The sequence below is a fragment of the Miscanthus floridulus genome, chromosome 16, assembly GCF_019320115.1.
Source record: "Miscanthus floridulus cultivar M001 chromosome 16, ASM1932011v1, whole genome shotgun sequence".
NCBI lineage: Eukaryota > Viridiplantae > Streptophyta > Magnoliopsida > Poales > Poaceae > Miscanthus > Miscanthus floridulus.
In genome coordinates this window covers 25854880-25867275 of record NC_089595.1, presented here as the reverse complement: position 1 = coordinate 25867275, position 12396 = coordinate 25854880, and the positions used below count along the sequence as shown (strand labels likewise).

The 12396-nt window shown below is 42.6% G+C and overlaps 1 pseudogene; it reads right to left on the bottom strand.

The window, feature by feature from the left end:
• Nucleotides 1–6954: 6954 nt before the first annotated feature.
• LOC136512049 (protein ALP1-like) lies at nucleotides 6955–11013 on the bottom strand (annotated as a pseudogene).
• Between the last annotated feature and the right edge of the window lie 1383 nt (nucleotides 11014–12396).

Here is a 12396-nt window from a genome sequence, read left to right as displayed (position 1 = left end):
CACTCGGTAAAGATGGCTTTGCCGAGTGTTTTTTATCGGCACTCGGCAAAGATGTATTTTGCCGAGTGCCATTTTTTGGCACTCGGCAAAATGCGTCTTTGCCATTTTGTCGTGTGTATTTTTTTTTGGCCCTCGGCAAATCATTTATTCAAAGCAATTTTTGAGGCCCTAAATGAATTCGAATGAAAAACTTTTCAACTACAAAGTTGTATAATTTTTCAAGATCTACAAAGTTTATTTTGGTCATTTCTTCATTTGACAAAGCGACAATAACGTTGTTCATAAAATCTACATCTCTCTCATATCTCTCATACTAGTTTCATGAAAGTAGAAGAGAGATATATAAGATTTGTGAACAATGTTACTACCACTATATCGAATGAACAAATGACCAAAATAAACTTTGTACATCTTGAGAAGTTATGAAATTTTATAGTTGGCAACATTTTGATTTGAAATCATCTTGTCATGCAAAAATGACGTTTGAATTTTAAAATTTTAAAATTTGAATTTTTCAAAAGACTTTGGATGGAAAAACTTCCTAAATGAAAATTGTAGATCTCCAAAAATTATGAAACTATGTAGTTGACAACTTTTTGATTTGAAATCATCTTATCATGCAAAACTATGTTTGAATCTCTCAAATTTGAAATTCGAATTTTTCAAATGACCTCGGATAAAAAAAACTTCCTAAATGAAAATTGTAGATCTCGAAAAGTTATGAAACTTTGTAGTTGACCACTTTTTTATTTGAATTCGTTTAGGGCCTCAAACAAGCAATTTACTCTCGATTTAGTATAATATATTAGGATAAATAACTGAATCTAGACACAAGTGACAGTGTAGTGCAGTGGTAGAGCAACAGACATGCGAAGAAGAGGTCGTGAGTCGAATCCCGCCGGCCGCATTAACCGTGAATTTTGTGCAAAAAATGCAGTGACTTCGATGGCCGGTGGTGGCCTCCCCCGAAAAAGAAATTTGCTATTATTTTTGGGGTTTTTTTTTGTATTTTTATATTGTTGAGTGTAAATCTTTGCCGGCTTTGCCGAGTGCCTGACAAAAAGCACTCAGCAAAGGCTTTTTTGCCGATTAATTTTTTGTCGAGTGCCCTTTGCCGAGTGCGACACTCGGTAAAGGCTTTACCGAGTGTATTTTGGGCTTTTCTGTGTGCCGTAGGCACTCAGCAAAGTACCAGTTTTCAGTAGTGTTAGTTGTTCAGGCTGTAAAAATTTGCCTAATAATCATGGTTGCCTTTAGCAGGTTGGGGATGAGATGGGAGATAACTGAAATATATTATGTCCAATCGATGAGAAATTGAAGCAACTCATAAATCAAACGTTCAAGTTTTTTTTTTCTTGGGGAACAAAACGTTCAAGGTTTGGTCTGCAGATACATCTATATCTATACCTAATAATAAAGAGATAAAATTTCTGACTATTTTTTTCATCCATCCATTTTTTTCGTCTACCTCTCCCTAACTATATGTAGTCGAGAGTTTCTTAAGTCTAGACTTATATGATCCTAGATAGTTAAGACAAACGATCTCTCTGAGCCTGAATAAACAAAATAAGAATAGGATTCCTAATTCAAATAGAAAATAAATTAGACAGACTCTTATTTTACTTCCCGGCTCCGTCTCCTATCTATGTACCTAACGGAGTCCAATCGGCCGGATGCCTGTTTCCGTACGTTCCGATTTCTTTTTCCTTCAAGTGCACGTTCTTATTTTTTCTATTTATTTGGCAGGCCCCATTAGAGGAGAGAGCACACGTTCTCTCTTTTTTATTTTTATTTTTCTCCCTTTCGCTTATCGTTTTCTGTCAAGTCGGTTCCTCTATTTCTTTGTTACAAACTTGTGTTTAGATTTCTCATGATTTTTTTTCCTTTTTCCATGTTCAGGTAATAAAAATATGAAAATAGAAATAGAACCCTTCAAGTGCACGTTCTTATTTTTCCTATTTATATTGGCTGGCCCCATATAAAGGAGAGAGCACACGTTCTCTCTTTTTTATATTTTTTTCTCCCTTTCCCTTATCGTTTTCTGTCAGGTCGGTTCCTCTATTTCTCGGTTACAAACTCATGTTTAGATTTCTCATGACCTTTTTCCTTTTTCCATGTTCAAGTAATAAATATGAAAATAGAAATGGAAAGACAAATGACAATATAATAATAATGAATATATTCAAGAGAGCATGTTCTTTTTCTTATTTATTGGATGGTCCTGTATAGAGCAGGGAGCACACGTTCTCTTTTTTTTATATGTTTTGTTCTCCCTTTCCCCTATGGTCAGTTCCTATATTTCTTTGTTACAAACTCGTGTTTGGATTTCTCGATTATTTCCTTTCTCCATGTTCAAGTAATAACTATGAAAATAGAAATAGAAAGATGACTAACAATATAATAATGAATATATATACACATACCTTAATATTAAAGAGAGCCAAAATTATGTCGTAATAATTTTCTTCTGCCTCTTCTATCAAACTCGTTTGTTCCCTACATCACCCGACTCCATCGTGTTTTACCAGTTTTTTAGACAGTCCACGGTTCCTTTCATTTTTTCTTCATCTCAATTTTTCCCGAGCCTAAACACGAGCCTAGCTCTTTGGCCTCGCGCGTTACACCAGCAGTGTGTCCCACCCGCCTTCGCACCCGTTTCTCAAAGTCCGTTATGTCGGCCCTGTGCACTGCACCATGCCCGCGCCTTGTTGGCTCTGCGCCCTCACCACGCCGCGCAATCCCGCGCAGATTCCGAGCCCCGCCAACTATGCATGCACCGAGAGCCCTAGACTCTCTGGGCCACGCCGGCCGCACAGGCCCCGTGAAATGGAGAACCACTCGTGGCCCGTACACAACTATTCTAGTGAAGATGGACGACTAGGTCCCGTTTGTTTTACTGAAATTTGGCTAATGTTACTGCTGATGCTGATTTTTTGTGAGAGGAAAACACTGTTCCTTTACTAAAAAGTATCGCTGATGTAGTGCTGAAAAATAGGGCATAACCCTTGTGTTTGTAAGATGTTTTAAAGGTATCAAAACATATCGTTGTCGAGGAAGTCAATACATATTGTCGTCGACGGATTCAAAGATGATAGAACTGTGAATGTGACGACGGTGTTAACGAGTGAAAAAACAATCTGTTAACGCACAGGCTAGTCGAATACTAGTAAGCGCAGAATACCTGTCGGTTGCTGACGGTGACGGTGACGGCAAAGATGAAACCCAGAATTCTGTTCCCGGTCGGTCTTGGGCCGGCAGGAGTTCACGGGCCGAGGCCCGAGGGAAGGTCCACTTTGCCTCGCTAAGCGTTCTTAGGCCCACATGCTCCACAAGCGTTTTGGGCCCACATGCTGACAACCATGCCTCCTCCGAATCCCCGCCCGGCGCGCCCGTTCTCGCCTGTCGCCTCCGCCGCCGGAACCAATCGCGTCCACCGCCGGCAGCGCCCCTACGCACCGTCGCATCCCTTGCCTGGTGCCGCCAGCACCACGAGCCTCCGGCGTCTCCCACACCTCCGGCTTTCCCCGTCCTCTCCTCCGCCTATGCCCATTCCGCGGTCGGCGCGGGCCAGGGCGGTCGGATCCATGACCCAGCCGCCGTCTTCTCCTCCTCAGGGTGGGCGGAAGCGGGCTGATCCACGACCACACCGCCATGGTGGGTGGGTGAGAGCGGGCAGATTCACTGACCCCGACGCCGTCTTCCTCCTCATGGTGGGCAAGAGCGGGCAGATCCGCGACCCCGAGGCCGTCTTCTTCGTCAGGAGCTGTTCAGAAGCCTCGTCCCCGAGCGCCGGGCATCCCATCCTGGCCCCGCTTCTGGAGGGCTGTGGAGTCGGAGTGAACCACAGGCGACCCAAGAGGGGGAGATCCAAAAGAGGCGCAGGAAGTAGGTCGTTTTCATCTGCCGTCTGCACGACGTGCTGAAGCCTGCCACCGTGGGCAGCGTCTGAGGTGATTCATTCCTCCCCTAGCATGCTACTTTATCCGATGTACTGCTGCATCTCAAGAGATTAATTGCCACCGGCTTCTACATCGCCATGTACTGAAATGCAGAAGTACTAGGTTTGAACATAGCCTGCTCATTTGTGATTTTTGCACTACATGAGTATGTTTTGATACTTTTTTCTATTTTGGTCATGTTATGATAATCAAACAAGAGAATATAGCCTGCATTTCACCACTAATTTAGAATAGATGTAGATAGGCACTGTACTGAACCTTTGCAAATAAACTGCACAAATGTTTGCCGCATAGTTGCAGCCTATTGCGATCGGCAAAAGTATTATAATTAATTTAATAATTCAATTGGTCTTTCATAGTCTTGATGTTTCTCTGTCATCAATCGCAATGTTTCCATGATTCAGTGGAGCTAGCCATTTAACTTGTTCCCTGCTAAGCCAATGACTCAATGAGGCATTCATTCTGACACCTGAAATATATGTCATTTGCATTCATCTTGTAATGATTTACCAGTCTAAATTGATATGTTGCAGATTGTAAGAGTTTGCGTTGCATATGAAATCATGAGGCCGCGAATGAACTGCCATATGATGCGCAAACATTGTAAGTGCCTTCTTAACTAAGTATTGAGGTATAGATAGTTTGTCCATGAATAAACAGCTTGCTGAACATTAGTAATTATGCTGGATACACGAAGGTTGCCTCATTTATCCAGAATAAAGAGTATTTTTCACCAAGCTGTAAGTGCCTTCTTAACTGCATATGCCTTTCTTGAAGTTGATCATGTTGACTTCTTAAACCAGTAAGTGTATATATTCCTTTTGGGCTAGTTATTTAAAACCTATCCATTATTCACTGGGCTAGTGAGAAAATAATTTAGCAATGGAATAGTTCGCTCAATTGTTGAGATTAGTTCTGGCCTATGCTAATTGTTTTTATTAGATGATGGCCTCTTTGCCTATGTTTTATCATCATGTTATTACGTTGATTCCCAAAGTATCATATGCTGGGCATTATTGATGTTGTAAACATCAAGTCTGCTTGGGCCTCTAATTTATATTGAACAAAAGGTTACATTGGTATGAGAAATTAGGCCTGTGCTATATTTGTTAAGAATAGCTTCATCACTTATTTCTGTTTAGTAAAGACATTTGAACTGACATATACTGCTAGGGTACTAGACAGGCATGGTTACAGCTCAGTATTTAATACAAGCAACAGCCTGTATAGCAGCTCAACAGCTAATGCAAATAAGATATTACAACATGCATTTGTATCCCATGATAATTTTGAGTCAACTCAGGTTGAATATTGTAACTCTACTCCTTGTAGCCTTGTAGGTAACTTGATTATCCCATGCTGGAAATGATGTTTCTGCTTCTTTTGCGTAGTTAGTAGGAGTATGATGTAGATAGTGAAAAAGAATCCTTTTGTCAGGAGCTGAACATGCAGTGTTGTGAACTTGATTTCTTAACTCAGGATAGGAGCTGTATATTGTTATTCCTAGGAGCTTCTTTTGCGTAGTTAGTAGGAGTATGATGTAGAGAAACTCCTTTTGTCAAGCTGCCAATATAGCTAGGAGCTGAACATGCAGTGTTGTGAACTTGCATTCTTAACTCAGTATAGGAGCTGTCATGTTGTTATTCCTAGTGTGGGGAACAATAAATCTGTACTGAGCAGTAAGGGCTATTTGGATTTGGTTGGCATGTGAATTTCATTTGTGTTATTAAATTTAATGACTAATATGACTTGTGAGTTGATGTATAAATTGCACACAAATATGGATGATATTGGTGGTATTATGAGACAGTCCTGGTACAAATAAAGACCTGACAGTCTGGTTGTCTTTTCGTTTGGCGTCAAATGTCTGGAATAACGCAAGGTATCCTGTCCGGGTGGAATTCCTGATGGCGTACTGACATGATCTGATTTTGACTGGTCAACATGAACCGACAGGAATTGCTTCCTGTAGACTGACCGTCAGGAGAAGTTGATTTCACCTCTCGAGTTGGTCCTATCGGACATCCCTGATGGCCAGCTGTTAGCAGTGTAACTTAGGCAAAAAGGTGCCCTGGTAGTGTGCTGCCATTACCTTCTATCATGTCCAGCGTATGATTTACAATATTTGATTGAAATTGCTGCTTCAGTTTGTTGCTTGATATTTTGGATCCCCCATTGTTCATAGAAATATCCATTTTCTGATAGAGTGGGGCATGCTCTATGCCTACTTTGCTAATGGAATTGGTCTGAACCATTTGTGCTACCTTAGCCCTTATAGGGTGAAAACTTGCTGATTGAAATTGGGATATTGTGTTGTTCAGCTGAAACCAGTTTCTGTATTTTTTTACAATAATAGTTACGTTTAGTCCTTGCCTCCAAGAATGGAAAAAGCAACTTCAATTTTGTCTTCCTGTCATTTATTGTGCTATACTTTACCTTACTGCTGATCTGTTCCTCAGATATTAAAATTCTTTAGTTTGTCCATGAATAAACAGCTTGGTGAACATCAGTCTTTATCCTGGATACATGCTCATGATTACCAATGTTGTCATTCATTTGTTCTTGGTCACTGTCAGGGTAAATTTATGAATTGATGTAAATCATTGTATCATTGAAGCCTCACAGTTCTGTATCTATGCACAGGCGAGACTGGAAGTAATGGGGAAGAAAGCAAAAAACACAACTTATATATCTGGAAATGAAGCTGGGAGGATATCAAGAGAAGTTTCTAAAGTGGAAAAGTGAAGAACTGTGAAGAGCACACTTTGTAACGAGAGAAGTTCGCGGAGCCATTGCATGGTTTGTTGCATTCAGCCACCAGCATTTTGAGCATTCATTTTTTTTAAACCAAGCTTTGTACGAGCTATGCTTGCATCTATAGATTATCCTGGATGTCCCATCTGTGGGAAAGGTTTATGCTTGTGGAAATGGCTGGATCTAAAAACATAGAAGCAGCAGGACAAACAGGATTTGAAGTCAAAATGCAGGTGTGTTATGCAACCGATTCTTGTATGTTTGTAGCATCTGTGTTCCAAACTTCCAGTTGCACTCTGAACAATGGTTTTCAATGAGTTGCTCTGTGTATATGTTTGTAGCATCTATGTGTTCCAAACTTCCAATTGCACTCTGAACAATGGCTTTCAATGAGTTGCTCTGTGTATTTAATAGATAGTCAGTTTGGCACTGATCTTGCCACATGAATTGTACCACTGTTAAAGGGCAGGGCAAACCCAGTGCCGGAGGCTCCCACATGAGTGGGGTCTGGGGAAGGGATAAACCGAGATAAGCCTTTCCCTCGCAAAATCTGCGGAGAGGCTGTTTCGAACCCACGACCTGGTGCAAACCTATAATATTTGGAAGGGCGGGCCTGGTGCAAGCGGTAGTCTTACCGCCTGTGACCGGAAGGTCCCGGGTTTGAGTCGCGGTCTCCTCGCATTGCACAGGCGAGGGTAAGGCTTGCCACTAACACCCTTCCCCAGACCCCGCACAGAGTGAGAGCTCTCTGCACTGGGTACGCCCTTGTGATCATAATGTTGCCAATTTTTCCAGACAACAAAAATTAACCAAGGGAACACAGCTTTGAAGCGAGTCGTTGCAATGTTATTAAATCGGCTAATCGTCGCTAATCGCCCTGGCACCGATAAGGACGATTAGTCGACGATTAGGACGATTAATCGACCTCTTATTGGTCTAATCGTCCATACAATTGTCCTGTATATAGCAGGACATATGTCATATATGTATGGTATATATACCATATAAATATACTTATATAGTAGAAATTGAGCGTCGAGACTATGTTTCTTTGTGCTCCCTTGGACCTGCAGCCTGCAGCCTACAGGTGGGGAAGAGAATTGGCGAGCTTCCTTGTGGCTTGCACACCTGCAACCTTCCCTTGACCCTGCAGCAGGAGGGAGGAGGAAGCAGCGGGACTGCAGTAGAGAGGAGGAAGCAGCAGGACTGCAGGAAGGAGGATGAAGCAGCAGGGAAGCTTGGAACCGGAAGGAAGGGAGGAGGGGAAGAGATGTAGCTGCACACACAGCAAGTGCAGCCGACGGCTGGAGGCTGGGGGTGAGGTCTGAGGAGGTGAGGGAAAGAGTGGGGGAGAGGTATAAAAGAGAAACCCTAATGGGCCTGGCCCAAACAGAGCTAGCCCAGTCTGAAGCAGTCGTGTCTGATTGGTCAGGACACCTTATCGGACGATTTATCACGATTAATCGAAGATAAATTGGACGATCAGGTTTCTGATCGCTCTGATCGAATCGGAGTGCCTAATCGAGTGCTAGGTACCGATAAGGATGATTAATCGTGATTAATCGGACGATCTGATAACATTGAGTCATTGAATCTATTGCTAATGGTGATTACCATGTTCCATTTAGGAACAGCAAGCTCACAATGCTACTACAGGTACACTACTCTAAAAATCTACATTTATTGATACAACCTCTCCTCTTCTCTAAGAGCAACTCCAGCAGGAGCCCCCAAAACAAGTCCTCTACTTTTCATTTGGGTGCTCCCCCCACTTTTGGGGGGCTTGTCTTTTTGACTGAACTCCAGCAGGAGCCCCCAAAACAGGGCCCCTACTTCTCAATTCCCTCTATTTTATCACACACTATATGCATATGTATTTGCAAACAGCATATTATATAATAATTTATTTAAACTATAACAATAAAGCATCATATGTAAACTTATAAATGAAAAATAAAAATATTCAAATTTAAATTAAAGCACAAATTTGGTCCGAATTTAATGATAGTCAATCACAACATAGTCCATGCCAATTTTGCAAATCAAATAACATAGTCATCAACATAAAGTCGAACAAAACAATTAACTTGCGCCATGTCGCGCCCATCTTCAATCTCCTTGTGTATCCTGAGAAACTCGGACATCACATTTGGATTGCGGCGTTGGTATTCCTCCTGCCTCAACTCCTCACCCCCATCTTGATCATAGTCATATCCCCCAACATCGCCGTCATCTCTCTCATTCTCAATTATCATATTGTGCAAGATTACACATGCTGTCAATATGTACCATAGCATATCCTTGCCCCAAAATCTTGCAGGACCCCTAATCATGGCAAAGCGTGACTGCAAAACACCAAATGCCCTCTCAACATCCTTCCTAGCCGCTTCTTGAGCTTGTGTGAAGTGAGACTTCTTGTTACCTTGTGGATTTCTGTAGCTCTTCACAAATGTAGCCCAAGAAGGATAGATCCCATCTGCCAAATAATAACCCATGGTGTACTTATTGCCATTCACAGTATACTCAATTGGAGGCGAAGTTCCTGAAGTTAGTCGCTGAAAAGGGGGAGACCTTCGAAGTACATTGATATCATTTAGTGATCCTGGTAAACCAAAAAATGAATACCAAATCCACAAATCCTCCGATGCAACCGCTTCAAGGATCATTGTTGGACCATCCACATGTCCTGTGTACATACCTGTCCATGCAGTAAGGGCAATTCTTCCACCTCCAATGCATACAGTCAATGCATCCAAGCATACCTGGCCAACACCTATTGTTGTTCATCTCTAGTAACCTTGCAGTATCCTCGACAGTGGGTGGCCTCTAGTATTGCTCACCAAAAACATCAACCACAGCTCGAAATAATCTGCAACAATGCGCAAGCTACCAGCATGCATGTCTCTTGGCACCACTTGACAACCGGGCATTGAACCACAGCGACGCTTCTTATGACTCCTTTCTTCATCTTCAGCAAGAATTAGCAGCAGCGCAACCAAATCATCATCATCCGATTCCTCTTCCTCCCACCATTGCTCAAAAAAATCATCTTCATCATCAGTAAACACCATCTGCAATATCATTGTCGCATATTAGTTTATAATTTCAGCAACACAACATGGACAGGTACTGCAGAGACCAAATGGCCAAGATAACCACACTGCTGCAAATAAAAACAGTACTGCAGATAAAAACAGTACTGCAGAGACCAAATGGCCAAGATAACCACACTAAAAAACAACCATAGCCATATCTCCAATTTAAAGTACACTACTGATTACAGTTCAGTCAAATCTGAGAATTCAGTCCAAAATCTCAAACTAAAAGCAGTTATATTGTTTGAAAATTGCAATCATTTATTCCCTAAAAAAAAGCAAAGGTGATTTTCTCCATTCCGTGTAAAATTGGGGACCAAGAAATGACAATTCTGAAGTTAACACATTCTATTCCATTTATGCAATACCTCTGAAATACACTGAAAAACTAAACTCGTTGAATATAGGTGAAGTTAACACATGCTATTGCATTTATGCGGATGATCCAACCAATTGAAAAGTAATACAAATTGCTGTACAGTACGCACTCGTACTTATCAGCAGATTTACCAAAAAATAAAGTAAGAAAAGATGGAGCATGCCTGTTACCTTGGAGAGGATGGAGCAGGGTCACGTCCGCTAGTGGTGTTGCTCCTGCTGAGCGCACGGATGGGGATGGCAGGGCCGCTCGTGAGATGCAGAGCCGGTCGTGAACTTGCAGAGATGTAGCGCCAGTCCCTTCCCTTAGATCCAGAGTGCGCCAGTCGCGTTCTTCTTGTGGGCAGACGGGGAAGGGGCCTGCCCGCGAGCACAGCTGCAGGGGAGGGGAGGGAGCCGGCCGGGAGGGGAGGCAGCCGAGGAGAGGGAAGAACCTGGCGGCGCCGGTCAGTCTAGCGGATCCGGTGGAGCCGTCTTCCTTCCTGCTCGCGGGAGGACGGGAGCCACATGCAGGGGAGGGGAAGCTCCGCGCGTGAGGTGGAGGAAGATGCGGGCGCCATGTTGACGGGGAGGAAGCGGCGGCGGTGCGCGGCTTTCGTCGCGAGCGGGAAGAAAGCCCGTGCGAGGAAAACAGCTGCAACAGACGTTTCAGGGCTCTGCCTTGACCCAACAGGAATGCGGTCCTTGGGGTGGATTTGGGTGCCCAGCCAAATATGGGGTATGTAGTAGGAGTGATGTTTTTGGTCTAGGCACCCATATTTAGCTATGGGGGCTTAAGTAGGAGCCCTGCTGGAGTTGCTCTAACAATGATCTAAATATTTCTTTTATTGTATTTCAGGATTCATTCGAGGATGACAAATCCAAAATCCTGATGATTCATTTTGGAATTGGCCACAATGTAAGTCTTTAAGAAATTGTAATTAGGCCTTTCTTTTGTCTCATTTTGGAATCGGCAGCAGGCCTCGTTGATGTAGTTGATGTATATGCGTCCATTGTGATGATCAGATGGCTTCGGGGAACAAGGAAAACCAGCTTCTGGAGATGAAGCAGCAGTGCCCCCCAAATGCTATGCTGCATATAGATCTTGAGGTGATCTCTTGGAAAGTTGGAAGTCTATGACGCTTATCTTTGTAGATAAAATGCTACTTTGGACTTGATGTGGTCCGTAGCGTTAGCATGGGTAATATACTAGTTCTGTTAAGTAAAGACATTTGAACTGCCATATACTGCTAGGGTACTAGACAGGCATGGTTAGCTCAGTATTAATACAAGCAACAGCCTGTATAACAAGGAGCTCAACAGCCAATGCAAATAAGATATTACAACATGCATTTGTATCCCATGATAATTTTGAGTCAACTCAGGTTGAATATTGTAACTCCACTCCTTGTAGCCCTGTAGGTAACTTGATTGTCCCATGCTGGAAATCAAGTTTCTGTTTCTTTTGCGTAGTTAGTAGGAGTATGATGTAGAGTGAAAAAGGCTCCTTTTGTCATATAGCTAGGAGCTGAGCAGTGTTGTGATCTTGCATTCTTCAGTCAGTATAGGAGCTGTCATGTTGTTATTCCTAGTGTGGGGAACAAGAATCTGTACTGAGCAGTAAGGGCCATTTGGATTTGGTTGAGATGTGAATTTCATTTGTGTTATTAAATTTAATTTAATGTCTAATGTGACCTGTGAGTTGATGTATAAAGTGCACAAAAATAAGGATGATATTGGTGGTATTATGAGACAGTCCTGGTACAAATAAAGACCTGACGGTCTGGTTGTCTTTTCGTTTGGCGTCAAATGTCTGGAATAACGCGAGGTATCCTGTCTGGGTGGAATTCCTGATGGCCTTACTGACAGGATCCGATTTTGACCGGTCAACATGAACCGACAGGAATTGCTTCCTGTAGACCGACTGTCAGGAGAAATTGATTTCACCTCTCGAGCTGGTCCTATCGGCCATCCCTGATGGTCAGCTGTTAGGAGTGTAACTTAGGCAAAAAGGTGCCCTGGTAGTGTGTTGCCATTGGCCCTGTTTGGCTTATCCCATATTCGACTTATTCGGCTTCTTTTTTCAGCCAGAACAGTGTTTTTCTCTCACAACAACTCAGCCGGAACAGTATTTTTCAGCCAGTTTCAGCCAAGTTTCAGACCAGCGAACGGGGCCTTACCTTCTATCATGTACAGTGTATGGTTTACAATATTTGATATTGCCGCTTCAG